This window comes from Hippoglossus hippoglossus, chromosome 16 (assembly GCF_009819705.1).
Source record: "Hippoglossus hippoglossus isolate fHipHip1 chromosome 16, fHipHip1.pri, whole genome shotgun sequence".
In the NCBI taxonomy this organism is placed as follows: domain Eukaryota; kingdom Metazoa; phylum Chordata; class Actinopteri; order Pleuronectiformes; family Pleuronectidae; genus Hippoglossus; species Hippoglossus hippoglossus.
In genome coordinates, this window is record NC_047166.1 from 22,959,524 (window position 1) to 22,987,001 (window position 27,478).

Here is a 27,478-nt window from a genome sequence, read left to right on the forward strand (position 1 = left end):
GTTTTGTTCCCCTTCACTGAAAAACAACAAACAAAATCAACTACCATGATCTTACATAATATATTTCTATATACAATCAAAGATATGCCGTCGTGTGTATGAATAAATTAATAATGAAAGTCTGTGGTCATCCCAGGCTGTATGAACAAACGATGTACTTCCTCAAACATTTCACCTTTACAGACCTGAAACCTCCGTCATCTTGATACTATTATCAGTAATTTATACCTAGGATTCAGGTCATAAAGATTTATCTGGGCAATTAAACATGGTACAGTGTTCAGCACATAAAGAGGTAGGTAACTTATGTTTTGGTGCGTTAAGTCACCACTACATGCTTACACCTCTCTCCTGTCTTTGTATAAATCCTTTCAGGGCTTCTGGCAGCGGTTTCCTGCTCTTTCATCTGGCTCCCTTGTGGTAGGACTATTAGCCCAGCCTGTATACCTGCAAGTGTTTGGGAGGCAGCTGGCTCTGGACGCTCAGTGCCTGCACGGGCCTAGGGGCTGCTGGGACCTGGGAACACTGGCACCAAATACCAATGGGTAATTAGACCTTCATTCAAGAGCGAATGTGGCAAGCATTAGACACAAGGCTCTTTCCGGTTCAATTCTTATCTCCATCCTGCCTTCTTTTCCCCTCCCAACAACCATGCTTCATCCACACTTTTTTTTTTCCTTTTCTCATGATTTTTCTTTTCCGGTGTTGGACAATCCATAATCTCAAGAAGAACATCTGGCGTGTAAGGCCCTGCCATTAACATCTGTCTCGAGGGATGGAATCACAAGTGGACAGTTCTGAGCACAGGTGTGAACGCGCCCAAGACGTATTGAGGATGCATTTGAGATGTGATTGCTCAGATCCCATTCGGAAGTGGTCTGGGCTGCATGTGGCCACACTCTTTTAGATGTGTTAATGCAAATGGATCCTGGGCCACACTGAGGGAGCGCTTCTCAACTGACGACCCCCGGAACCGCTTCGGTTTCAAAATGGACACAAAATATTAACCCTAATTCTCAGTGTTTCCCGTTCACAGATTTATTGTGGGCCACCACTATATTAAAATTGTAACAGACCAGCCATGAAAGACATGAGCCCCACCTTTACCTTAACTAAGTGTTGCTAAAGTGCAGTTTAACAACTTTCCCACTTAAAAAACATGCAAGAAAAATAAGATTTATGTTTTCATATATTTCACAGTTTTGCCACAGATGCAGATACTGAAGTGTCAGATATGAAGTTAATTTATTTATGTGTCTCTCTTATGTACCACTTCTTTTTGTCAGTTGTGAGAAACATGACAGCAGTTGTTTCTCATGTAGGAGGAAATCTATGAGAGGCCCCTTTTCGTTATGTGGTGAAAGGTGACATAACCCATAATTCCACTCAAACCACAATGTTCTTTTATCAGATGTTCCTCCCTTGCACTGCGACGGGGGGTTCACGTGACACAAGCGCTCACAAATGACACTAACAAATTGCTGTAAATAGACGGAAGCATGGAAGCACAAGGTCCACCCTCACAGCATCCAGGGCTCAGCACTGCCCAAGAGGATTTTCATTGGGTTAAAGGATAAAATACAAACCACAATATTTCCCCCTGTAACAGAACGATATTTGTGCAGCAAGACCAATATTTAGTGCTGACACAGCCCTGTGAAGATACATATGAAGTTTCCAATTGGGAAAACTTAAAACAAATTTTAATGGGAGTTTGTCAAATGTTACTTTTGGCATTTTCAATTTACATGTCCATCTCTCAACCATGCTTTTTAGCCAATACAAATGTTTTCTCTGATTGACATGTATGTTTTAACTGATTTACATGCTTGTTGTTATGTAAATATTGGGGAGACGTGTCAAAGTGTTGTTTAAATGCTCTAAATGAATTTAGTTTTCAACATTCCAACAAGTACAAGAACACACTGAAGTCGGAACAACGACTTCACAACTCGGGGAATGGTACCTTCTGTGGAGCATGTGAATGCACAGTACACACACAGGGGTCCAGCAAACAGGAGCTAACACATTAGCGAGCTAGCAGTTAGTGAGCAGATGACTGGCAGAAAGGTGAAGGGTCAGAGATTGGTGACAAGTCATTGGAAAAATGTGATTTAAACAGACCTATGGAAATATTTGAATGAAATGTGGATATAAACATACAAGGAGAGAAAGTAAATTTTTAGCTCATTATAGAATTTTGATTTAAATTATTTTATATAAACTAATTTATTTATTTTGATATTGAACTTAAAGCTAAAAAAAGCTACATTCTACAGATCATAATGAGAAATAATTAATTCCCACATTTAATCCTTGTGTCACAGGTAAGGGAGGTGTGAACCGGCTGACAGACTTGGTAGCTCTGCAGTGAATTGAATCCAAGGCTGGGGAGGATGCTGCTTTTAGCGGTCAGAGGAAAACACTGGGTCCAAATTAGCATAAACAGGAACACAAAAGGAAAAAGGGGAGAGGAACGAAACAGAAAATAGTGTTGTCAACAGGACCCCCCAGTGAGGAATTTCAATTTCATATATCTAATTATCCCTGTCAGATGGAAACAAGTGCCAAAAAGCTGTCTTTGTTCTCCCTCTTTATCCCCCGCATCTCTCTCAATTAATTTCGGCACACGAATATGACTAATTGTCTCTCTGCAGCGTTGCAGCCACATAAATAATAATTGTGGCCCGTGTTGCAGGGCGGGGGCTGTGGGGGTACTCATGCATCCGTTTATGAAATTTGAACACAATGGTTTGTGCATAATTCAGGTGATCGCGTTAGCAGGCCGATGCAACCTCTCTGCAGACATCACCCTCTGCCCCACTATCTTGTAGCTGCATAATACCTCTATACTTTCCCTCCTTTGTACAAGCAGAGCGTCATGTCTCTCATTTCTGTCATTGGGATTGTTTCTTTGTTTAGAGTGCTGATATTAGCATCATAATCAGCCAGAAAGAAAGAGGCGGCAGTGATGACTGATTTATGCGTGGTTTGTGCACAGAGGCCCGACAAAACCAGTTAGCGTCTACTCTCCATTTTCACCAGACATGTGCACTTTATTATTCACGCGCTCACACACTAAGTAACTTGAAAAATCAAATTTTCACCAACGTACAGTACTTCAGCGATGAAAACCTTTTCAGCGGGTTTGGTTTATTTTTTCTGAATCTGGTGCTTTAATAAAAGGTTCTTCTATTTCAATCTAAATGAAAGTGGCAAAGAAACACTCAAACTACTCTAAACAAGTGTTTTCAGCCTTCATACATATTGCTTTCATAGGAGTATTGCACTCCGGTTTACATTTAACTCACATTGCAAGGTTTGTGACTTTGACAATGATTGTATAATTAATTGCTGTCCTATTCACTCCGAACGACCTCGTGTTTTCCGGTGTTTCAAAAAAAGAGAAAAAAAAGTAAAGAGGAAGGCCAAAAATATGCACTCCTGAAAAGATGTTTTATCACTTGTTGGGAATGGCATAAAAAGCCCTTGAAGGATACAACTAAAGTGATGACATTTGTTTGTTCAATCAAATCCTTCTCAAAAACAATCAGCAAAACCTAAACATAATGAGCCAAACATCCAAAACTCGTCTAAACAAAGCTGCAGTCGAGCCCCGGCACTCCAACCATAAAACATACCCACTCATTCACTCACACACAGAGAGAGGGGGGGAGGGGGGGGAGGGAGGGGGAGGAGTTATTGTTACATTTCATTAGACACATTCCTTCTCTGTGGACTCTTGACCAGTTGCCATGGCATTTTAGCTGACCACGTTTCATATCAACCTCTCTCACTCACTCTCTCTCTTTGTTCTCTCAGTCAGTAAACTTAAACATGACTGGGATGACATGACTGTATTTACCACACAAATTTACAACTTAGACGAAACAATGCAACAGGTAGTAAAAAGTTTTCACTCTTCATGTGTTCGCTGTTTATATTTATAGAAGCTCCACCTATAAATGTTTGTTAATTTGCTTTAATATGTTTTCTTGAAGGATTAACAGGCTATCTTGCATAAACTAGCTGCAGGCTAATAGGGCCTGATTTAAATTACTTATGGTATCTTAAAAAAAATATATAATATTAACAAACAACTTTACTTTACATTAACTTTTGTCCTTTTGGTTTATCATGGCCTTGATATTATTGATCTGCCATGTGTTTTTGTGTCCGTACTGTTTATTACTTTTTTCTCCTTATCTGTTCTTGCTTGTATTTATTTTGGAGGGTTTTTTTCTGTTTCTTTAGTTTCATACTATTTCATCTGTATAACAAAACCAGTGACACATCAGATGAGGCTGGTCAGAAATGCAGATTCATAAAGTTACAGATAAATAATATTGAATGTAAACTATGGTTAGGTATTCTTACGTTTATGTAGCTAAAACAATTAATTGAGTTTAGGCCAAGATGGTGGTTATGTTTGCTAAAAAGGTAAATGTAAATTGGAGGCACATGACAGAACACAAACTCCTATCTTCATACAGAAAACTCAGAAAAGCTCTATGACTAGTCACTGCAGTCACTGAGTGTTATGGTTCCTAGAATAAAAAATAAATATAGAGAATAAATTCTCTTTTTAAAATTTTTGTAAAGAAAATTATAATTTTTTTAATAAGTAAAACTTAACAAGGTGCTCCACAGTCCTCATCTTAAAGTTGTAAAATTACGACCTTATGCTCATAAATATTCCACTCTAAAGTCACGTTTTTTCTCCATTCTCATAATATTAAAATCACGACTTTATCCCTGTAATATTCACACTTTTAAATTCCAACTTTGTCTTTTTTTCAATAAGATACGCCATTGAAGGTCACTTTTCCAAACCGTGAATATCCTTACTTTCTGCCTGCATACTGTACAGGCCAAGCTAATTCCTATATTGAAACTGAGTGTTGGCACAGTGCATAAATCATGAGATGCACAATCGTTTAATATAGACATAACTCATTGGGATATTGGATTGTGTTGTCAGCCGCAGATATGCCTATTAGGGTGATGGCACCAGCTGACACTACGCTAAACCTCTTTGGTTATACATTGCACTGGAACACATTACAAAGACTCAAGCTTGCCTGCACATTCTGTGCTAGCATGAGAAGGAGGAACCAGTCAATAGTGTGTGTTCACACTTCACAGGAGAATGCAAGACGACAACATCTGCTTGACTTGCAGGTATCACTGTCAGCTCATTGTCTTTTGTTTGAGGAAGGATGAGGTGGTAAAGAACAAGAAGAAAATGCAAATAGCTGATTGGCCAGAAGAACAACCACTTAACTCACCTTTGTTTTCTCTTAGGCTACATCCATACTACTACATACTACTACAACTAAAAGGATCTCCATCCACTTGAGCAATTTAGCTCTGTATCAGTTTTAATCCCTGTCCATGTGAACATGCCTGAAAATGCATATCACATGACCACTCACGTACACTGGGCATGCGCATGCTGGTGTACACAGGAAGCTTTTGGTTGTGAGTTGCAGACAGAGCTAGGTTACAAAATAGAAGCAGCAATGATGGAAAGTAAAATGCAGATTTAGCTGCACAAAAGCTGTTAACCAAGACAACAGGGTCAGCAACGCTTGTAATTAATTATCCATAATGTGTTCTACACGGGTAGCTGAGGCCAATGCTGGTTGTTTTCTTCCAGAAGAGGGTCATGTGATCGGAGCCCAGCGTTGCCAGATGGGAATTGTTGAAGTATCGTACCAGAAGCTTATAATTATCGTATTTTGGGGGGAATATTATCGTACGCAACCAGAGTAGGGATGGGACGCTGCTGGAACAAACTGATCTGAGCACTGTCATCGCACTCGCAAGTCTCTGGAGTAGTGTGGATGTAGCCTTAGTCACTGCCTACACCACCACTTCAACATTGGGATTTGGCTAAATGGTCATAAGGGAAAGTCCGTACCACTGGTTACCAATGGCAACTTGGCCTTAAGTGTCATTGTAGTGTTTTTACCAGGGTTGACAGTGCTTGGTAAAGGTCATTACACGACACCTGTTGTATGAGCAGAAAATAGCATTCAGTTGCCGTTAGTGAGACTGAATGACCGCATCATATCAACAAAATGCAACCTGTCACTCAAATCCCGCTGTTTAATTCTTTCACAAAAGTTTCCCTTCTCACATTAATTTGCATTTTTCCATCAACAGTCAAGTGTGTGCAAAAAAAGACGATAACAAAAAGAGAAAAAAAATGATTTGCATTCAGTGTATAAATAGTTCCAGGGACAAGGGCTGTTAAGTTTGAAATTAACATGTAAACAGTTGGAAAGTCTCTCCCCCACCACCACCCCCCCATCCCCTTCTCCTTAACCCCCGCCCCTGGCTCCCTTTTAGCGCCTTGATAAATAAACATAAAGCCTCGCACAAAGACCGCCTTGTTCCTTTAAATGGGCTACTTTTTAATGGAGACATATATTTCCAGGATTATATCAGCATTCAGTTGCAAATTTTGAGTTTTAATACTCCAATCGGGGCAGTCTATGAATAAGAGTATCATTTGAATGCAGGGAACACCTGGTGCTGAGGGCTGGGCTGTGAGGGGGCTTCGAGCTGACCTGGTGTCAGTGCCAAGGCTTCCCTTGTTCCCAGCCGCTCCATTCAGATTCTCACAGCCTCAGTCCTACTGATGACTGTAGCTTCATGATCTGAGTATGTGACGTGAAGAATCAGAATCAATCAAGTGCATTTCCTGATATAATGCGAGACAGATAAAAGGTCTAGAATTACACTAGAATTGTTTAAAAATTCAAAGTCATATCCTGTCACATCAGCCTGTAGTTTGTGATGGGGGAGGAACTTACATGTTAATTGAAAAAAAATCATCTTATTCTATCAGATCTTTTTTTTTTTTTTACCAAGTTTACATTGTCCCGTTGAAATGGAGAAGAGAGCTCCAAATTCTCTCCTGTAACAAGAATGACAATAAAATTGAATATTTTGTTTGTTTTTTTACTTACTTGGCAGCTCGAGAAGAGATGGGGGTAGGGGTTGGGTGGTACTCTTTGGAGGAGGAGAGAGGAAGGGGTTCCAGGGTCTATTCGTATGCACCCCGCATCCACTCAACACACAATCAGGCCTGTATTGCGTTTTGCAAATTTATACCCAGGATGTTGGTTGAGAGTGTTTCCCTGAAAAAGAGAGGGAGAGAGAGAGGATTTTTTTTTCAAGTAAGTGTCTGCTTTCATGAGCAAGAGTGATTGAGGCACACAAACAAACCTTTGTTTCCCAGCTCACAGATGCAAGGACCAAGCTCTGATTTATGCCCCACCCCGAGACACATTTGCACTTTTTTAATACTTTGAGACTAAGACTGTATGAAAACAGTACTAATTCTACTGAAAGCCAAATGTCTTTGGTGGTTGCCGCAACACAGATTGTCAAATAAAAGTGTCGCCCCAGTGAGAGACATATTCTACGCTGGCCTTTACATCCACTAGCTATTCAGAGCAGCCTCTCGTCTTCCTCAAAATATTTGCACAGCCTTACTTTTGCAGTGGGCTGGAGAGCTGTACTCATGACAAGCCGATCTATAACCAGACACCAACCGTCAAAGTCAAAGGCAAGAAACACTGAAGCTAACGGACAATGACCCGCCTTTGCCTTGTTTGAGATTCATTTGCATTCTGTTTTGCTGATTTTCTGAAAATTTAGTAAAAACAAAGAAAAAAAACATTGAAACTTGGCCCCTGACAATAGAAGCACAGAGGACATGTACTTTACCATAGAACAGTGGACCATTGTGTGCAGAGCATACAATTACCTCAAGGCGGTTTGTGTGATTTGTAATTACTTTACTGTACTAATGTGTGTTTGGTACGTTCCAGTCAGAAGCAGGCACAGTAGACCAGTATCGTATATTACATCAATTATCATAGGGTGCACAGACACATGTATAAAATAATTAACATTAAAAATTTTAACATTTAAGTTAATGGTATATTCATAAAGGTTTACTGTTCAATGTAGTTGAATCTGTTTTACCAGTTTCTAAGGTGGCTTCATGTTGTTTTACCTAAACAAAAGATGTGAAAGTTCCCTCAGACCGTGGTCAAGACCAATGGACCAAAATTTGGTTTGAGGTGGTGTAGGTCCAGATCAACCAAATCACCAATCAGATTGATAGCAGTATGCAAATCAATCAGCATCAAGCATAGATAGACGCAGCCCATGTTATGACAACAGGACGTTTGTATGTCATACAAAAAGTCTTTGGTTTGCTCCCTAAATAGCAACATGAAACCAAAACTAACCAATCAAATGTGAACAATGTAGCAAAGACATCAATCTCATTTTGGACCATGACTCATCTTTTCAGGTGTGAAAACATAAAAAAAAAAACTAAAGCAGTATAGGGACGCTCCTTAACTGTTATTTCTCTCATCAGTTATCCAAAAGATTTGTTAGAAGTGCAACTTTCTGTGTGAGGTTTATTTCCTGCATTGAATCAGTTAAAGTTTATTATATAAGTATATCTAAGTGATGGGTTTGTCATACCTGCACTACATTGGGTCAGAGCGTTGCATCTGCTGAGCTGAGAGCCCAGTCAAGTTTGAAGGCTGCTGACAACTTGTTTACGTCAGTCCCAATTAATAATTAGTTTAATGATTTGAGCGCTTGACATGTGCCCCGGACAAATGCAGGCAGGAAAATGCACACACAGTGCTGTTTGCATAAATCTGCCATTTCAGCGCCGGTTGAAGGGGAAGAGAGCGAGAGCGAGAGAGGTGGGGGAATTATAGGACTCAGATGTGTGTGATTGGCGGTTCCCTTGGCTCCCGGGGTTAGAGAGTTCAGAGAGAAGCCGATTATTGTTCTCCCTCAGGTCAAGCCTTCATAAATAAACAAGGGAGAGCCTGCGGCACCGTGTTTTAGTATGATTAGCATATCATACAGCCTATCGACAAGGCACTTATCATATTACAGGACGGCCGTCCTCTGAGCACACGGAGGTTACATGTACAGGGTTGCTGAGCATACATCTCTGTTCATTAGAGGGGTCCTCGGGGGAGAGAATAAATCATATCAGCACGTGGTTATGGCAGCGCAGTCGTTTGATTTCGCCATACAGCGGATGTTAACCAGGGGCTTCAGTAATTCAGAGAGGAACAGGCAGTTAGCTTTCCATTGAGGAGGGGAGATGATCCAGAGGATTCATAGGGAGAGAGTTGGTCGACTAGCAGACAGAGCTGTAGTAATTGAGACTAATTTCTGGTTAATGTTGCAGGGTTAGAAACAGCAACCATTGGAGTTCTATGATTTGATCAGGGTTGGGGTTAGAACCAGGGGGTTATGGGGTTGGAAAAAAAAGAGGGCATTTCCCTCCCAAGGGGTGAACTGTTTCTCTATTAAACATGACCATTAAACAAATGCTGTGTGCTTAAACATTAGCATACAAACCAATCACTGAGCTCATGATTATTCACTATCACAGATGGATGAGAGTGATGAAGTGATTTACAGAGTGATTTCCAAATGTACGGAAGCTTGGTGGGCTAATCTCAACCCTCTATGTAAAATTGGGTGGGTTTAATATGATGACCAAAACAGGAGCGCACCAACTGGAGGGCCACTCAGGGTTTTTCATAAACAACCAAGATGTCTACTGGATATTTAGTAGAGAGGTCTATTGAATTCACTATGGAATAAAAAAAACTGGATGGAACTTGTTTTATCTAATAGAAGAACAAATGGGGTAATATGTATCCAGCGAGTTAAAAACTGAGGCCCAGGGAAGCATCCGACATGTTGACCTTTTTTCAAGGCAAAACCAAGATGAAAACTAAATAAAAGTATTTTCTGAAAAGGAAATTGAAAATATATACATTTTTTCTTAATAAAAACAACAGAGTAAAGTGACAAATGGATAAATTGACAATTAAACTAATCACTGTTTTAATGCAAAGTCAAAGGTGAGCTGCATTTATCTGCAGAATCACACACTCCAGTTTAGCCCTAGTATATTTAACAGTATCATCCCCACTGCCCCAAAACCTCCCTTGGTCAGGAGTTGATTTAGAGACTTCATCTGTTGCAGTACCAATAGTAAGAATGGTCTTGTATTCAGTAATGTTCTGTCTCTGTCAGTAATGTGGTGTTGTTGGAAGAAACAGATTTATGGACATATTGCTACTACAAATTTATGGACTAAAATGACCTGCAATCCACTAAAAGAAGCAGCAGCTACGAACAAACATGCCAACCAGTTTTGTGCATGTAACGTTAGCATATTTTTTTTCAATTATGTTGTTGCTGTCAGAAACTACGGAGATGATGTCATCAGACTAAATCTGTCTTCATGGGATTGACAGAAGTATCACATCATTGTCCGAACCAGTTTCTCTTCTCAAACTAAACTCGTTCAGTCAGCAGTATTTTCGTAAACAAGTGAGAACAGTTGTTACCAGTAATACTAAGTGACGACAGAAAGAGTGATTCTCCTCACGCAGCTAGACTGAGGACTAGTTTTAAAACTAAACCATATTCAGATGTCAAAATCAATGCTGCACTACCACCATTTTCCAATTTGACTTCTATCTTGGCCGTGACTTTTAGTTCCACTCAGAACTTGTCAGTCGAAGTCTCAGCTCCCAGCGAGGATGATCCAGTGAACAGCAAAATGGAATAAAATAAGAGGATAGGATGATGGAGTGCACCCAACAGACAAACCAATGTTTCTATGGATGATGAAATTAGCCCAGGAGGAATTATGACTGCAGCCATGATGGAGTGGAAGTCGAACCGACTCTCAGACACGCTACTCAGATTTCAATTTAGGCAAGTCTTTTCTCCTCAGCTACACAAGCTCAACTCACAGACCAGGGGCCACAATTAGCAGCTAGCTGCTCTGACCAGGGAGAAAGACCAAATGACATCCGCACCTAAGCCCTCCTAAGCCTGGGGAGCCGCGGCCACGGAGCGGCCTCACTGCTCTCCACCTTCCAGTCAAGCATGGCCTCTTTAGATGATCCACACACTGGGAAGGGATGTTATATTTTTTACTGGAATTAGCGCTCTTTAGCATCCCTCTTGAAGAGGCAGGGGGGCCGACGACGTCCAGCTGGGTGGATCTACAGTGGGCTATGAGAGGTTGCAAATCAAAAGTTGAAATATTGGATGTGTGTCTTTCATGTCTAGGCTTCACGGTGGAGGCACAAAGCTGGGATCAGTCTGGGTGCCATGTTTACCTGGCTAATCACATTAACAACACTGCCATGGAGACACAGCAGACATCAGGACCAGACATTAAGTTTCAAGTCTCATATTTCCAAACAGACGTTGTGAAAATGCCTAAAATATGGAGGATGTTTTGAAAAAAACTAAACCTAATGAAAGTTTTAGTTTGATTCTCCGCAGCTGGTGGCAAATATTTTTGGGCCATAAACAAAGGGGGAGCAGTGGTCCATATTCTCAAATCACCTCAGCGCATTTCTATACACATTGAGCATGTGCGTGTACTAGTGTGTGCATGTGTGCTTAAGTTATGCCATCCCCACACGACCCACCCCTCAAATTCTCCCCCACCCATGCAAATTAGAACTTCACACACGCCGCGGCAAGCTGCCGGGTGCTCTGTGATTTCACACGACCAATTAAGGCCCTCTTGGCAGTTGTGTGAACAGTTTCATTAGAGGAGATAATATTGCAAAGTGAAATGATAAGCAATCATTATGATTAATGCCTAGACATTACATTGCTTGTTAATGAGGTGTAAATGATCTCATTATTTTTTGAAAGAGTACAGATTAGATTAAAGTGGAGTGGACAGCGCTCCTCAGTGTTCAGACAAGTTAGTGTTAATTAGGCCCAATCTCCAGGAGCAAATGAGCCGCAACCCTTTGGTAAACAATTAGGCTTCCATAGCCTCGGGCTAGATGGACAAGGATAGGCAACTGAATGGATAGATCGCTGGAGAGATGGATGTTGAGGGAGTGTTCAAATCTGAATTGGACACATTGTTATATCCGGGCGAAATTAGACAATTGTGTTGAACAGAAAAGAACGGCCAACTCAGTATTTGAGTTGATATTGGGCTTTTATGAGATTTCTGATCCGACTGTTGATTCCACTATATCATTCATTGTGCGTCTTATTGACTCAAACAACCATTTTTTTAGAACAAGTTTGTAAGGCAAAAAAAACCCCAAAGGTTTTTGTTTTTAGCGTAAGTTATAAAGTTTATTCCTTCAACATTACCCAGTTATTATTGACATTATTTTTCTATACTGCATTGTTAACAGAGCAAAAGCATTTCAGAGTTATAATAATATAACATATCTTCTTCTTCTTGAAATAGGAACAGAATCACTTTCACTGAGCTTAACGTCTCAAAGGTGAGAGCAGTGTCCCTGTATCTCCTCTGAAGACGGCCCAGCACCAGTCACAGAGGGAAACGTCTGCCTCATGACAACATTGATTTTACCATCCACTTCCTTTGTCTAAAAAGATATGTTTAGATTATGACAAGAAAAGCGATGCAGTAATCCCCCTGCCATAGAAGTTATGTTTTAGAGTCATCAGACCCCTTATCGCTGATTGATAACGCTTAACTCAAAAACATATAGAAGCCTTAGGAACGTCAATATTTTGCCAGCGACTGAAGGTGACCCCTGTGTTCCTGATGTTTGCAGTGTGTGCGCGGAGGGCTTTGATGGTAAATTTGTAAGGGTGGTTATGTGGGGAGGCTATTATGGATTTGCTATCTTGGCCTGAAGTGTTTGCTGCTGATTATGTGATTAAATCAATAATAATTTCTGTTTGGGCTCCTTTGCTCCTCTGCTTCATCTTCTTTTTCTTGTGTAGTTGAGCGGAACGGTGGGCGGGGGACTGGTGTACACAAGTGTGAATAGAGGAAGCACACACACACACACACACACCCATACAACCATTAACAACACACAGCAGAACAACTGTGCAGCAGATGGCATTGGGGGCACAAACCAGGGTGAAAAAAGTGTACAGGAATTCGTAAGAAGAGAAACTCACATGAAATGGAAAAAAATAAACAATTTTCCTTTGGGGAAGGCCGAAATGCAAATTTAACACAATAAGACACCCAGGAGAATATCATTTTCAACAAAATATCAAACATTCCTAACTTTTACCTTATCTCAATGAGCTGTCATATTAATGCAAAGCTCAAATCAGACTAAAGAACCCCTCCTCCACTTGGTCACTGTTCATTCAACTACACCTCAGACCCTGGTCTGTTGGCGACTTGTGCCAGCCACTCCGTAGCAACGGCATGCGCTCCCCTCACTGGTTCTGCCAGGTTTGTTGTTATGTCTAGACTGCAGGAAATGCAAGATTACATTTGTTTACAACCAACAGGAACTAGAACCAGAAGCTGTTACGTGATTAAAGAGTGCAACCCAGAGAGTGTGTGTGTGGCTCAACCCCCTGGGTTTGGCACCGATCGCCTCGATATAGGCAAACCAAGATGGAGAAAGAGAGCAGAGCCGCTGTCCGCGTCAGTTAGATGAACAGATCGCACTCAACGCAGCGCTCTCACTAAGACTCCAGGTTCTGAAAGTAAGTTCGAAGGTGCCAAGTTTATGTGTTTGTGTCTGTTTTGTGTGTGCACTGTATTTATTTGTGCATGTGTCTACGTGTAGTATGCATTTAGTGTGTCTGTGGCTGCGTGTGTGTGTGTGATTATGTGTGGCTGAGTTCCCTCAGCACCCTCTTAAATCTATACCCAATAAAAATCAGCGCCTTCTCGAAAAAACAAAACCCAGGGAAACATCTGTAAAACATCGATTTTGCAGATTGCAAACCAACTGCATGGCTAATGAGAAAAGAAATCATTTTTGATTAATTAACGCAAAAATTGGAGAATCTAAGCTGCCACCAGGGAGATGACAAGTGCTGCAGGCCTGATCACACAGGAGGGGGGGGTGGGACATGCAGAGGAGCTGCCTCCAGCTCAGGCTGCAGGTCGGGAAGGGAAGAAGGAGAGAGGCTATGTTGGTGAAGTTGAGGTATGGCTCCCATTACTGAGCCAAAATCACCAAGAGTCTTGGTGGTGATCAAATGGAGTGAAATACTTTCCACTCAGTCATCGTGCACGTTTATTCATGAAGGGAAAAAAGCTTGGTAGCTATCAGCATAGGTGGAGTTTACAGCTTTTACAGTACTACTTTAGTCTCTGGCATTGTATTTAAAGGATTGATTCACCCAAATTACACCAACACACACGGACACCAACATCGTTTCTCACTTCAATCTGTGGATATTTAACCTTTCAGACAGTTATAATTTGTTTTATATGCAGAGGCTATTTCTGCTGCCACCCCACTACAAGGGAGGTGAATGGAAATTTTGTGGGAATAAAAGTATTGGAAAAACATTGACACTGTGTCGCTTCACACACTATCAGCAGTTTACTTTGTTAAACCTCCAAACACTATTTTAAATTCTGTGATGTGCTGTATGCATCATCAATAAAATTCTATTTCCCTTTAGGCTTTTGAAACTTAAGCAATGTTTATCATAATTAGTTCATAATTCTTTAGGTAAGTTAGGGCTCGCTAGAATAAAAACTAATCAATCATTATCTGAATTATTTCAGACGCTTAAAAAGGAAAAAAATATAACAGTAATTGTTTTTACCTCCATTTTCAGCCTGTTTGTTTTTTTGCGAGCAAGAATACGCATAAACTATTGGACGGACTATCACAAAACCTAGTTGAAGGATGTAGTGTGCACCGAGGAACAAAGCCAACAAATGCTGGTTTAGATCTGGAGCAGAGGGTAGATGTGTTCTTGAACATTGTGAGATAGGGTGTTTTCAACATTTCCCCTCATTTCTCAGAGAATAATTCCTGGATCTTGATGAAAAAAATCGGACACGTTAAAGGGACTGATATCTATGAGTGTGTTCAGATTTGATGGAGATCTAAAAAAAGATTCAGTTCTAGAGAATTAAAATGTGGTTTCATTGGAGGCCAATTGGGCCTTGAGGCATGTGAATGCCTTTCTAGTTTCTTTCTTTTTATTCTGCTACTTTACTGTTAAATGACTGAAGACCTTCAATTTATTGCGCGACCCCTCAGGAACCAGCTGCACTACAGAGGTATATTTTGTAGTTTGGTTGAAGTGAGCTTTTAATATTGATTTTGAATAATGTTAAATTCATGATTAAACAACCTCATGGAAGAGCAGCTTCTTTCCACTCATTATCACACCCATCAATATTTACAGCATCAACACTAAATCAGACGTAATCTATATCATTTGTATTACAGTGTCATATAAATGTGGTGTAATACCCTGTAAAATATATCATCCTAAATAGCCTCTTCACACAAAACTCAAAATATATATATATATATGCAGAAGGACCCACTTCTGTACATATGGAAACATACAGGGTTTCTGCTTGGTCTTAAAAAGACGTAAATGTAAGAATCAGAATTTTAGGCCTAAAATCCATTAAAATATTAAATATTAAAGGTCTTAACTATGTTAACATTCGTTTAATGCTACTTCTGTCACGCTTACATTTTTTTACAAGAAATATTTCGGTGGCATGCATAGATTGTGATGGTTCTGTGTGTTGTAGTTCATTCTCAATTATGTAGATATAATTATTATTAGCATGCTATAATAAAACTAAAAAAGAGACCAACATGAATCTGTTAACTGATCTTCTACAAACACCCTGGTCAGAATTTAATACTAATACTGTACACTCAACGTCTGTCTCTGGCTGTAGTTTGAGAGATAACATGGCATTTAGAGGGTTATTCTCCACAAGGTTATTTCACCTTATCTTCAATTATGGGGCAGTGTGCATGATTCTGGGACTCGGACATTCTTACTTATCTATCATGCTAAATGAAATCTAATTTATTATGAGCTTAAAAAGTCTCAAATCTAACTTGTTGAAACTGGCAGGAACCCTGACATATCATTCAGTACAGTATCCAGCATTCTTCTCACTGACAGTGACTCATCACATGTGTCAGTCTCTGAAGATTTCACTCCTGGTTGGTTTAGTGACACTGTAATAATCTGGATTAATCCATCAGGTCTAAGAATTCTGTGGGCAGCACAAGAAACTTTGGCTTTGATAAAGAGGTCAGGCAATAGTTGGCCTTTTCCCATCATATTGTGAGCAACTGTGATCTGAATTTAGGCTGCACATGGTGAGAGTCTCCAAACAGCAGGGCACAGTGGAAGGAGTTGCCTCGCTGAGACGTTGGAGGTGTGACTGTACCATTACTCACTGCTATATTACAAACTAATCCGCTTGTCAGACAACACCAAGAATGTCTTGATTTGCTGACACATTTTTGATGAATTATAGCAGTTAATGCAATTTCTTCTGACTAAGTCGTAATAACAGTAAACTCATGTTTTACTAGTTGAATGCTTTTAATGTGAAGCTGCAGCAGTAGGAAATGCTCCGTTTGCCTTAGGAGCAACTTAACGTAGCATTTTGACACCCTGTCTGTATAATACTGCAAATATATAAATATTGCAATACTTTCAGTATTAGGCCATTAACTCAATCACCGCTGTTTTACCTCATTTCGTGATAGACATTGTCTGAACAGACATATTTATGTATGTAACTGTATTGTCCTGTACATGTGATCTCAGGGACTCTCTGCTACTCATTCACACATCACACACACACAGTAGAATTGAGTGAGGGTGCAGACAGCCAAGTTGAGCTGCTGCACTCACAACACAGCTGGTTCTCCAAGGTCAATAAGAAACTTGGAGTGTTTATTTGTCCACGTGCTTTATTTGCTTTCTAATACAGCTCTGATTTGACAGATCTACTTGAAAAGAATCATAGCGCTTTAATGTCCAAAGAGCGTGGGAAATTTCCACTCACCAAACAAGTTTTTCTCTCTCTCCTCTTCCTCTTTTTTCATCCTATTAGTTTTTCATAATTCATTACCATCCCATCTATTTTCCTCTGGTGTCTTCATTTTTTCCCCCCAAAGAAAGCATAATGCTCAGTAGAGTTGCACTAACAACCTCCTACCCTTTAATGGCGAGACAGTAGGCCATTGTGAAGCTGAATCGCCATGGATTTATAGCTATAGTCCTGGGTTCCCAGAATGCAATGTCACTCTGTCACGGCGTCATCAATCTGCTGTCTCTGACCAAAGAGGGGAAAAAATCACTGCAGAAAAAGAAGCACAACAGCAAGAGCGATACTTCTTTATGCATGATGTCATTTTTATCAGCTGCCTGTCTGTCATAGGTAAAATGTGTGGGCACAAAGAGCTCTATTTACTCAATAAAAGCCTGCGAGTGGCCACGTCAGACATCATCTACTTGCTCCAGATTACACAATTAACAAGGGGCTGGTTGAGTGCCAAATGTGGCCATTGTAGCAAATGAATACACCTTTTGACGCCAAAGCTTTTCCAAGACATTTAATCTTCATTAAGCTGTAAAACCTGCAGCATGGCAGCCCTTTTCACACATTAATATCCACTCATGACACAGCATAAGCCTTTTATTATGAAAAAATATAGCCAGAATTCTACCAATGTACTTGTACAATAATCCCTTATATGCTGTGAGATTTAATTTCCAGCATTTCTCCACTTCAGATTCAAATATCTTTTTCACGGTCACAACATTGATATTTTCAACTGAAACACAAACTAAACTTTGAAAAAACAGCAGATAAAGTCCACTGACACCGACGGTATGTCCCCTCGCTCATAAACCGTTACCTTTCAGAGTCATTTCCCATGATCTACACGCACAGATATTGAACATCATAAATCAGCTTCATAAAGGTTGTCTGAGAGAGGCTGTGTCTTTTTGAAAAAAGGTGGGGGGAAGAATAAAATAAAAAGAGAAAGGATCTAAATCCTCATGATTAATGTGCTTCCCAAACCCTCTCAGAGCCATGGTAACCAGGGCAGTTTGCCACGCCATTTAGACGATCCAGGAGCTGACATAAAAGAAGCATTTTTCCAAGTCTCTGACTGATGCAGCTCCTCAGTTCAAAGCAGCCAAAGTCTCAAAGAAATGTCTGCGCTCTTGTTTCAGGCAGAACAACTAAACAATAATCTACTGAAGGCAAATGTTGTCACATTATATAATAAAGAGCCAACGTCTTTAGGGTGTGGACGACTTGAGACTGGTCACACATATCTTCACAGTGTCCGTTCAAATCCATTAAATCCTCCGTCATACACAGACCAGATTCTTATCCCTCTCCTTAGATGCTATTAAGACACTTTTTTCAAAATCTTCCAGTGAATAATTGAAATAGAAGACTTTGCATAATTACGACCAAATGGACCAAATTGAAGGGAAACCAATGTTGAGATTTCCAGAACGATTTCCAATAATATTATGCAAATTAGGTTGGAATTTAATGAGAAAAGGAAGCCATAATATTGCGAGAGAAAATAAATTGTAGAAAACCAGCAAGGAGAACCAATGTTCCACTCCTGGATCCTGAATCCTAAAATTATTACTTAATTCTTGTAATATTATGACTTGTTTTTTTTATATTACCACATTTTTCAATTGTATTATGGGTTTTTTTTAATTTTAAACAACTTTTTTTTCTCGAAATGTCAGATTTTCTTTCCCCCTTTAAGTGGTTCAAATACTCCGTTGTACATAAATATACAGTCACAACTGAAAAGAGAAAGACATCAGTATAGGATTTAAATCGCATGCATATAAGAGTAAGGCTCAGGCAAGACAAATGCTTCACATGGCCAAACTGAGCTGAGGTTATAAAGTGAAATAAGACACTTTTTACTTTCCTGGATTATGCCAAAGGCCTCAATAAAGTGTCATTGTTTCTCACAAAACTTATCTTGAGGAAATGGGGCACAAGATAGAGAAAGAAAATAAATACACGTCAATAAAAAATGTTTCCTGAAAAAACTAATTGCAATAATCATGCTTCACAAAATTAGATCCTAAAACATCTCGAAATGAATTCAGAAAAATGTACCCAATAAAATCGAATATATATCCCCAACAAATGCAAGCGTTCAGGTAAATAGGAGGATTTTATAGGCTCACAATAAAGAAGGACATCCTTTTTTTTAGATGTATATAAAATAGAATGGTGACGGAAATTACTGAGCATAGAGGCAGACGTAAATGAGAAGTATGGACGTAAAAAAAAAGAGAGAAACTCACCCACTACGATTGAGGTGCGATTATAAGTTTGCTGTCGATGTCTCAGATCTGTCAGCTACCTGATGTGAGCCTCCTTTAATTTACTGTGTCAATAACGCTGCTGTGGAAATGCAGCCAACATGATGGATGGAGACATTTTGCATTGAAGTGGCAATTCTTGAAAATAAAACGATGAGAGAGAAAAAATAAAATAAAAAAAGTGCCATTTCTAAACCACTTTACATACCTTTGGTTGTTCCTTCTTTAGGGAGCCGGTGTTCAGTTTGAGTACTTTCTATTTACAAGGCATCAACATTCTCCTCAAGTAATTAGTCAGCACAGTCACAAGTGGATGTAAATGCTGTTTGTTTTGTGCTGTACCGACATAATTCTGTAGACTGGGTACAACACATTCAATTGACGATCAATCTTAAAACTCGAGAATTTAGTGCAAAATCTACACGTTTCTTTGGAAACTGCATTAGACAAAAGAGCTGTAGAAGTAAAAAATGCATTTATGAGTAATTAATGTTTTTTCAGCAAACAAATGCCTATAAAAAAAGAGAAATGCTGTGGATTCCAGCATTAACAGGTTTAACACAGTTTAACAGGAAGGAATTTGTTGTGACAGAAAGTAGTTTGAAAAAGTTTGATTAACCTTCATTACAGCTAAGGACTTGACTGTTCTCTCAGACAAAAGGTCTTGACAGGAGGCCGCAAAGTTCAATTAAAGGAAGAGTGGAGAGGTGAGCATTGATTTAGCAGACAGTATTTCAAACTGCACCCCAGAGTACACGGCAGGGCTCTCACACTGATGACACTAATTCTTCAGGGAAATTCATGTTAGTTGGTGTCTAGACGTTTTATTACTTGGCCAAAGCACCAAAGTGTGGCTATGTTCCCATTCCGAAGACCAGGACCCCGACTGAGAGGCAAAAAAGTTTGTGCATTTATCAATGACAGCAACTTTGTTTTTTTGATTAGATCAGTTTGACTTACACAAGCTTATTGACAATCCAAAGTATCCAAGAAAAACAAGATCTGGTCCCTAAAATAATATCATCGGTATAATACCAACATACCATCAGCACTGCAGTGACATATATTGGGCTCCGAGATACACCATAGCTCCAATTTATATTTGTATGTTAACACTCCCTGTAGGTTCCCTGCTGTTTTCTCTGTGGGTTTACAGTGAGCGGATTGGATCTGAAGCTACAGGCACTTCTTGCTGTTTCGTATAATGCAGAGGCTACCAGACAATGTTTAGTCAAAAGGCTGAATCCGATTTTCTGTCCTGTCTAGAGACACAGACACACACTCAAGGAGGCAAATTTGGCTTAATCGTAGGGAGATAATAGGTCTGAAGTATAGGGAGGGGCCAGCCCATGTCTGGCTTTAAAAGTAATTAAAACTATTTTACAATCAATCCTAAAACAGGGGTGATATGGTAATTTTTGGGGGATTGTGTAAAAACCTGAGCGGCAGCATTCTGGACTAACTGTAGATGGTGGATTGAGTTCTGAGTACTCAAAGACAAGAGGAAGTGAGGGCGTGAGTTTCTTGAATGATAAAAACATGATTGCACAACTTTATTAATGTGGGGTTCGAAGCTCAGGTTTCTACACCTAGACTTCTGGCTGAGGACTTGGTAAATGGTGCTAGTTCACCAAGGTTTGCCGTGATATTATCCATGCTGGAGATGGGACCAAAGACAATTACATTGTATTTGGAGAGGTTTAGTTGGTTTGGCACACAGCTTTTTAGTAAAGCTGTGTGCCATCCAGTGTTTTTTTGGAGAGTTGCAATATTTGATTGGTCATCAGGACTTATTGGAATGTATAGCTGTGTGTCATCATCATAGCAGTGAAAGTGGACATAGTACTTGCGGATGATGTTGCCAAAGGGGAGCATATAGATGGAAAATAGAATGGGACCTAGGATTGAACCCTGCGGGACACCATACGGCACGTTTGAGGGGGATGAGACTGAGCCGGCCATAGTCCCTAAGAAACTTTGTTTGGAAAAGTATGACCTGAACCAGTTAAAGGGCATGTGGGTGATTCCTACCCAGTTCTCCAGTCTGTCGATGAGTATGTGGTGGTCTACAGTATCGAAAGCAGCACTGAGAAAATAACCAAGATGGAGGATTTACCAGCATCTTCATCAATGCAGACTTTCAGAAGAATGGTTTCTGTACTGTGGAGGGACCGAAAACCTATTGTTTACTTGTGTACCATTTAATAATAGGAATATATGACCCCTTGTATACCCCATAGAGGGTATTTCTATGTCCCACGTTCTCCAACCTATGACCTTATTGGACATTAGTCCCTGAACAATTCATAGTGACATTCCCTGAACAAATCCCCTAATGTAACCAAGAAATATGCCACACATTTCAATGGCGTATTAGGGTCATATTGGAAAAAAAGGATTTGGAGTAATTGAGAATAAAGTTGTAATATTACGTGAAAAAAAGGTCATAATATTGCGAGAATAAACAGTTCCACCTCCTCTCTCTGGAATATCTTATGATAATGATTTTAATGAAGGTGAAAGGCTGATCTTTTTATATTCCCCATTTAACATGGAACATGGCCTAAAATTACTACTTGATGGTTGTCATATTACGCCTTATTTTCGTAAAATCACGACTTTATTCTTGAAATCTCCTAATAATCCCTTTTGAAAAAAAATAAATAAAAGGTTTGGTGAGATTTAGGTGCAAATAGAACTGGGTTAGGTTTAAGCAAGGATCACAGTGAGGGTTTAAATAACTATTTAGTTAAGGATTGAATATCTTTGCCACCATGGTTACAATAATAAAAACATGGTTAAGGTTAGAAATCAATTGTGGTCACTGTGATATGAAAAACTGATCAGTTTGAAAAAGAAAAAAAACTGTGGTCTCCATTGTTAAAGTCCAGTGTTTAGGTGTCACTTCCAGACACCCCGCCCTCCTACTAAAGTGGGCGATGCAGCTAACAATGTCTCACAACGCAGTTCTTTCCTCCCGTCATAATCAGTTCTGCCACTAGGGTTGCTGCCACCTTTCTGCACCACTGGTGACTGGGTGTCAAAGCACATCGTGCCTTTCTTCAAACTGTTTGTTGTGGCATTTTCAAAGAAAGTTCTGCTGAGGCTGTATTTTATAATTCCAAAAGTATAATTGCTGTTTTACATATATATCCCTCTTCCAACACCTTTGTTTAATGGTAATACTGTTGCAGGTGTGAATTTTGCCGGACCTACTGCAATTACATGTTAAATCTCCAGTTATACATTTTTAAATGTGTTCCATTTAAACTACTGTTTGTTAGAAACTTGAAACACAAAGCAGAGGATGTTGTTTTTCTTTCCTAAGAATATTTAGAAAAGCAAAAGTACTTATGTCTACTATTAGTTGAATCAGTGTTGTTTATCAGCTAAGAACTAAGAATGAAGAAGGTTATTTAAGACCCTATTCACAGGATTTTGCTTTAAACAAAGAAATTGCACCACACGAAGTATGTTTTATCATCCATTTTTTATATAGTACAAAGACGCAGACTCCAAAACACACACACACACACACAAGTTTATTAGCAGGGCTCCTGTGATTGTGTGTCACGTTTTAGTGGAAAATTACACCTCTTTCAACAATTCCTCAGTCGGAATCCCATTCTAAAGTGGATTTTATCTGCAAATCACAATTATTTTGTTCATGCTCCGTTTTAATGGGCACACCCGCTGGGCTGAAGAAGACACTTCTCTATTCATAAATGTATTACTGCTGGGGAATCATTAACTTATTGTTAGCAGCGCGACTGATGGCTTATTGACACGACAACATTCAACCAACCCTTTTGTCTTGAAGCCGTACATCCATATCACTGAAAACAATGTCATCCACCCTGTTTCCACCACTCCCCTCGTGTGTCTGAGCTTAGTGGATGGCTTTTCACTGACCAGGGGGAAGAGAAGTTCCCAGCGAGAGATAAGTGTGGCGTGGGTTCATTGGAGACACAGAGGAGGTTTTCTTTATGACAAGGAATAAGAAAAACAAAAGCACCAGATGCCACAGCCAAACAGGAACATCAGGGTATGACATGATGTTAGACAAAAACCACTGTTTGCTGAAAACGATGAAGTGCTTCTGTTCGTGTTAAATTTAAGAGAACAGCGATAAAAGCCCAATAGTGGCACAAAAAAAAGAGCGGAGAGGATAAAGTGCGATCTGAGAGGCAAAGCTCCATCTGATATTTATGGCTGGAGATGCAGCAGTCATAGAGTCAGACAGTTTGCACAGATGGTGGCCATCCTTGGTCAACATTCAAATAAAAACGGAATGAGGGTCTCCCTCTGTGTCCGGCTATTCCTCTCTCAGTGAATGCAGACGCAGAGAAAAGAACGGGGTGTAAAAGTGTTTAAGTAGGCAGAAGTTGTAAAGAAGGAGAAAAAAGCAGAATCGCTATTCACTGCTTGTGCAATCCTTTCTGCCTTGTTGAACTTTATTAAATTCTGTCGTTCTCTTCTTCCCGTCTGGCTCGCTTTGTCAGCTTCTTCTCATGCGTAACTCAGATTTTTTTTTTTTTTAAACAAAGGTGTTGTGGAGGGCATTCAGCCTGAGGGAATGTGTTGGTGATAATCATACCACAGGGTACCAATAAGAATCCCACTGAGATGAATCACGTTTTTTAAAAGCTGGAGTGGAGTGGGGTATGTGAGTGTTGACTGCTTATTGTTCAGGAAATGTCTGAGTTAGTGATGATTTCTGTGTGTTGGAACGTGACGCAGGCTGTGGTCATACTACAGGCCTTTATGTTTAGTACAAGTTTGACTTTTGGAGCGTGTATGCCCATGTGGTATACATGTTCTGTTTATGCAGTGTTTAATGCCAAAATAAAATCTCAACAGGCTCAAAAGGACAAATAACTATATAAAATCATTCTTCTCATCAGGTTTTTTCACAACATTGTTTTCATCATATTTTCATTGTATCTGTTCAAGTTTTAAGTTCAGTTCAGTTTTATTTGTCATATGTAAGTTAACACAGGGTCAGCAGTACAATGAAAAGTTTTGGACAAGAAGGACCGGTCAGGTTAGCAATGCAATAAGTGTTATAATACATTTTTTCACAAAATAAAGTGAAAAGAGCTTAATATAAAAAAGTCAGATAAAACACTATAATAATATATAGATTAGAGGATGCAAGAGGAAAACCATTACAATTACCTTGAGTGATTGTGTGATCACAACTTGAATAATTAATGCTATTTTGGAAGATAACATTAACCAGAAATTCAATGGAAAAGTTTAGGCTACTCCAGATTTATCTTGCGATCTCTGGCTGGCGCCCAATTCCCAAGGTTGAGAACTGCTGCTCATCCAAATTTAAAAAGTACAATAAATCTAGATATGTGGTTTCCTGTTTCTGAAACAGCACTGGTCAGACAAGCTTGCATGATGCCAAGTCAAAGAAACTTCTGCCTCTGCACTGGCAGCGGCAGCCAGTGGACGGTGACATTAGGTTTTAGGGTTGTCTGTCTACCCTTCCCATTCTTATGATCAGGATATCTCAATAACACTTTGGGAGAAATTTGTCAAATTATGGACAATTGTTCAGTCAAACTTAAGGATGAGATAATTTGATTTTGGTTGCCAAAGGTCAAGAGTGAAGGTTACGGTAACTCCCCTCACAAAGCACATTTTCCCTTGTGAACACAATCATTCAAGAACACCTTCAGGGAATTTCTTCTAATTTAGTGCAAATGTTCACTTAGATTCAAGGATGAACAGATTTGATTTTGGTGGATGAAGGTCAAAGTCCAAGGTCATGGTGACCTCATGTTCACATGAACGTGATCAGGAATCAGGAAAAGGAATTTCTTTACATCTTGCACAAACATCAATGCGACCTACAAATTAAGAAGAGAGAGAATCCTTTCAAATTGACACTCACAGATTAACTGATTAAAGTTGTGTTTCCAAAGGTCAATATCATGGTGGCCTCTCAAAACATGTTTCTGGCTTCTTGGACATGAAATTAAAATGTGTCTTAAGGGTATTTTTTCAAATTTGATCAGTTATCACTTGGACTCAAATCATTATACTTTAGTAGTATTTCTAGTTAACCATGTATTAGCTGAACAAATACAACTGCAATCTACCTGCAGCTTACAATGAAAGAATTATGTGAAGGAAGGAAAAATATTCTCTGCATCCTAAAATAATAACTAAAATGTAACTATATTCAATGATTTCCTGTGGAATCTATCTTTACTTACTCATGAATGCATAAAATGTCTACACAGCGAAATCTTTGCAGATGTAAATGGGGAATAATTTGCTTCTTATCTCAGACAAGTTCATATCATGGCCTCCCCATGATAGAAGCACAAGCTTTAGTCCTCTACACTGAGATAATAGTGAAGCACTTTGCAGTGAAATAAATTACAGTGTAAATAAACAATTCTTTGTGTTGCCTGGGATTCAAGGAGGCCTCCAGACTCCACAATAGGAGGTTCAGGATACCTGTGTGAATCACATCAGCTCTGTCTGAGAGATAAGTTCGGTCTCAAAGTATGTCTTTAGTCTGCCCCTTCATTACAGCACCTCTGAAAGCCAGGCTAATGGATATGAAAGTCTGATCAATTGTCCAGGAAAGGGAGATTAGTGAGGGATGAGTCACAATATTCCTCCTTCTTGACAACCATGTCATGCTTTCGCAGCCTCTCAGGAGACGTGGCTGATTGATGCATATCTTTCATCAGTCCAGCTTTAATCTGACATTCCTCGCGCTTCATAATCATATCAGCAGAAAATCTATATCACATCATCTTCTCTTTTTGCTGCTCCCCACCTGTGGAGCAGGACATACTTATGCTTTCATAGACGGGGGAGGGAAACTGACAAAGCTGACAGTAGTGAGAGGCACGTCTCTATCTATTGATCATATTGTGCGAAAAAAAAAAAAAAAGATTGAGAGGCGATGGAGACGAAGGGTAGGGAAAAGGCTGTTCCGTAAAACAAACAGTGATTGTGAAGTGACATTCTGGGAAGAAGTGGCAGACTCTCTCCTGGTGCCGGCCAAACAAACAAACAGAGGAGTGCAGCCACTGACCTTTGTTCAAAGAAGCCATCTAATCTGTTTCCACTTTACTTAATTAGAAAAAGCAGAGGGATTTTTAATGTGCACAGTGTTAATGGGAAACAGCTCACAGGTGCTAATTAAAAAAGAAAAAAACGGATCTCTTTTGTAACTTTGAGTCCATTAATCTATATATTCATCCATCACAAACTTGGCAAACTTCTCTGATTATATGTAAGCTATTTTTAAAGCTCAGGCCCAAATAGTACAAAATTTCACTTGTACCAACGTTAAACTTCTCATACACAAATAAATGTTTATTTCCCAAACATACACAAACTGACGACACTGAATTACAGGGTCTGGCCTTTGTCGAACTGGAGAGCTCGGTAATTTAAACTCTTTCTCTGCGTTGCTGGTGGATTTTTTCCCCTTCTGAAGGCTGCATCTTTATGCAGACAGTGATTAACCACTGCTTTACAGGTTCCACAGAGGTACCATGTGTGCCCTTGAGGTGGCAAATACATTCATTTCCTCTTTGACTTTGCCCGTTAAAAGGAGCCGAAGCTGCGCTGCCAGAACAGCGTTTCCTGTCGTGTGCTCCAGTGAGTGTTTGACGGACGGGAGGTGGTGGCCGCCTTTAATATCAACAACATATCATGAAAATGACACTTTTATGATATCACAGAACTAAAATATGTGTTGACAGTCAATGAAAGTCAAACCTGCTTTGGAAACAGTTAATATTTGAATGTGCACATGTACACACACACGCACCTTATGTTTCATGCATAATATCATGTAAAACTATTGTGAGTCTGTTAAAGAAATGACTTTAACACATTTGTATTATTCCCATTCTGGTAAAATGAAAGTAAGAGTTGCTTTGATAATAGGTTTGAAAAGACAGCATTTAGTTAGTGATTTATAAGGAGGGAATGTACAATAAATTTAGTACATTTGCTCAAATGTGTTTACTTATACTTATTAATAGTTTTTTACAGTGTTTGTACTTTTCTCCTATTTAGTGCTTTTAACACACCTCTTGTTATTTTGGGTTAAAAAAAATGTATTTATCTTACTGTTCTCACAATATTTATGAGTTAAATTTATAGTTGGTTGTGAATACAAGATTTTACATTGACTCGTTTGCTTACATATTAATTCTTTAGTAAAATATAATCTCATATTTTGATATAAATAATGTAAAACCTGGCAGGGGCTGTTTTTCATAATGAATAATTTTACTGTCAGAGGAACATTCTGCTG

General features: G+C 39.4%; 1 long non-coding RNA gene across 3 annotated transcripts in view; it reads right to left on the reverse strand.

The window, feature by feature from the left end:
* LOC117777039 overlaps positions 1-27,478 on the reverse strand; it is a 60,458-nt gene that overhangs the window by 17,846 nt on the left and 15,134 nt on the right. For 2 of the 3 annotated variants that reach the window (XR_004616540.1, XR_004616541.1), the window contains exons 2-3: positions 6,978-7,148; positions 6,535-6,665 (exon numbers count right to left, since the gene is read on the reverse strand). This is a non-coding gene — a long non-coding RNA (uncharacterized LOC117777039). Of the gene's footprint in view, positions 1-6,097; positions 6,666-6,977; positions 7,149-27,478 lie in introns of those variants that run through there. The other variant, XR_004616539.1, reaches the window with a different exon arrangement.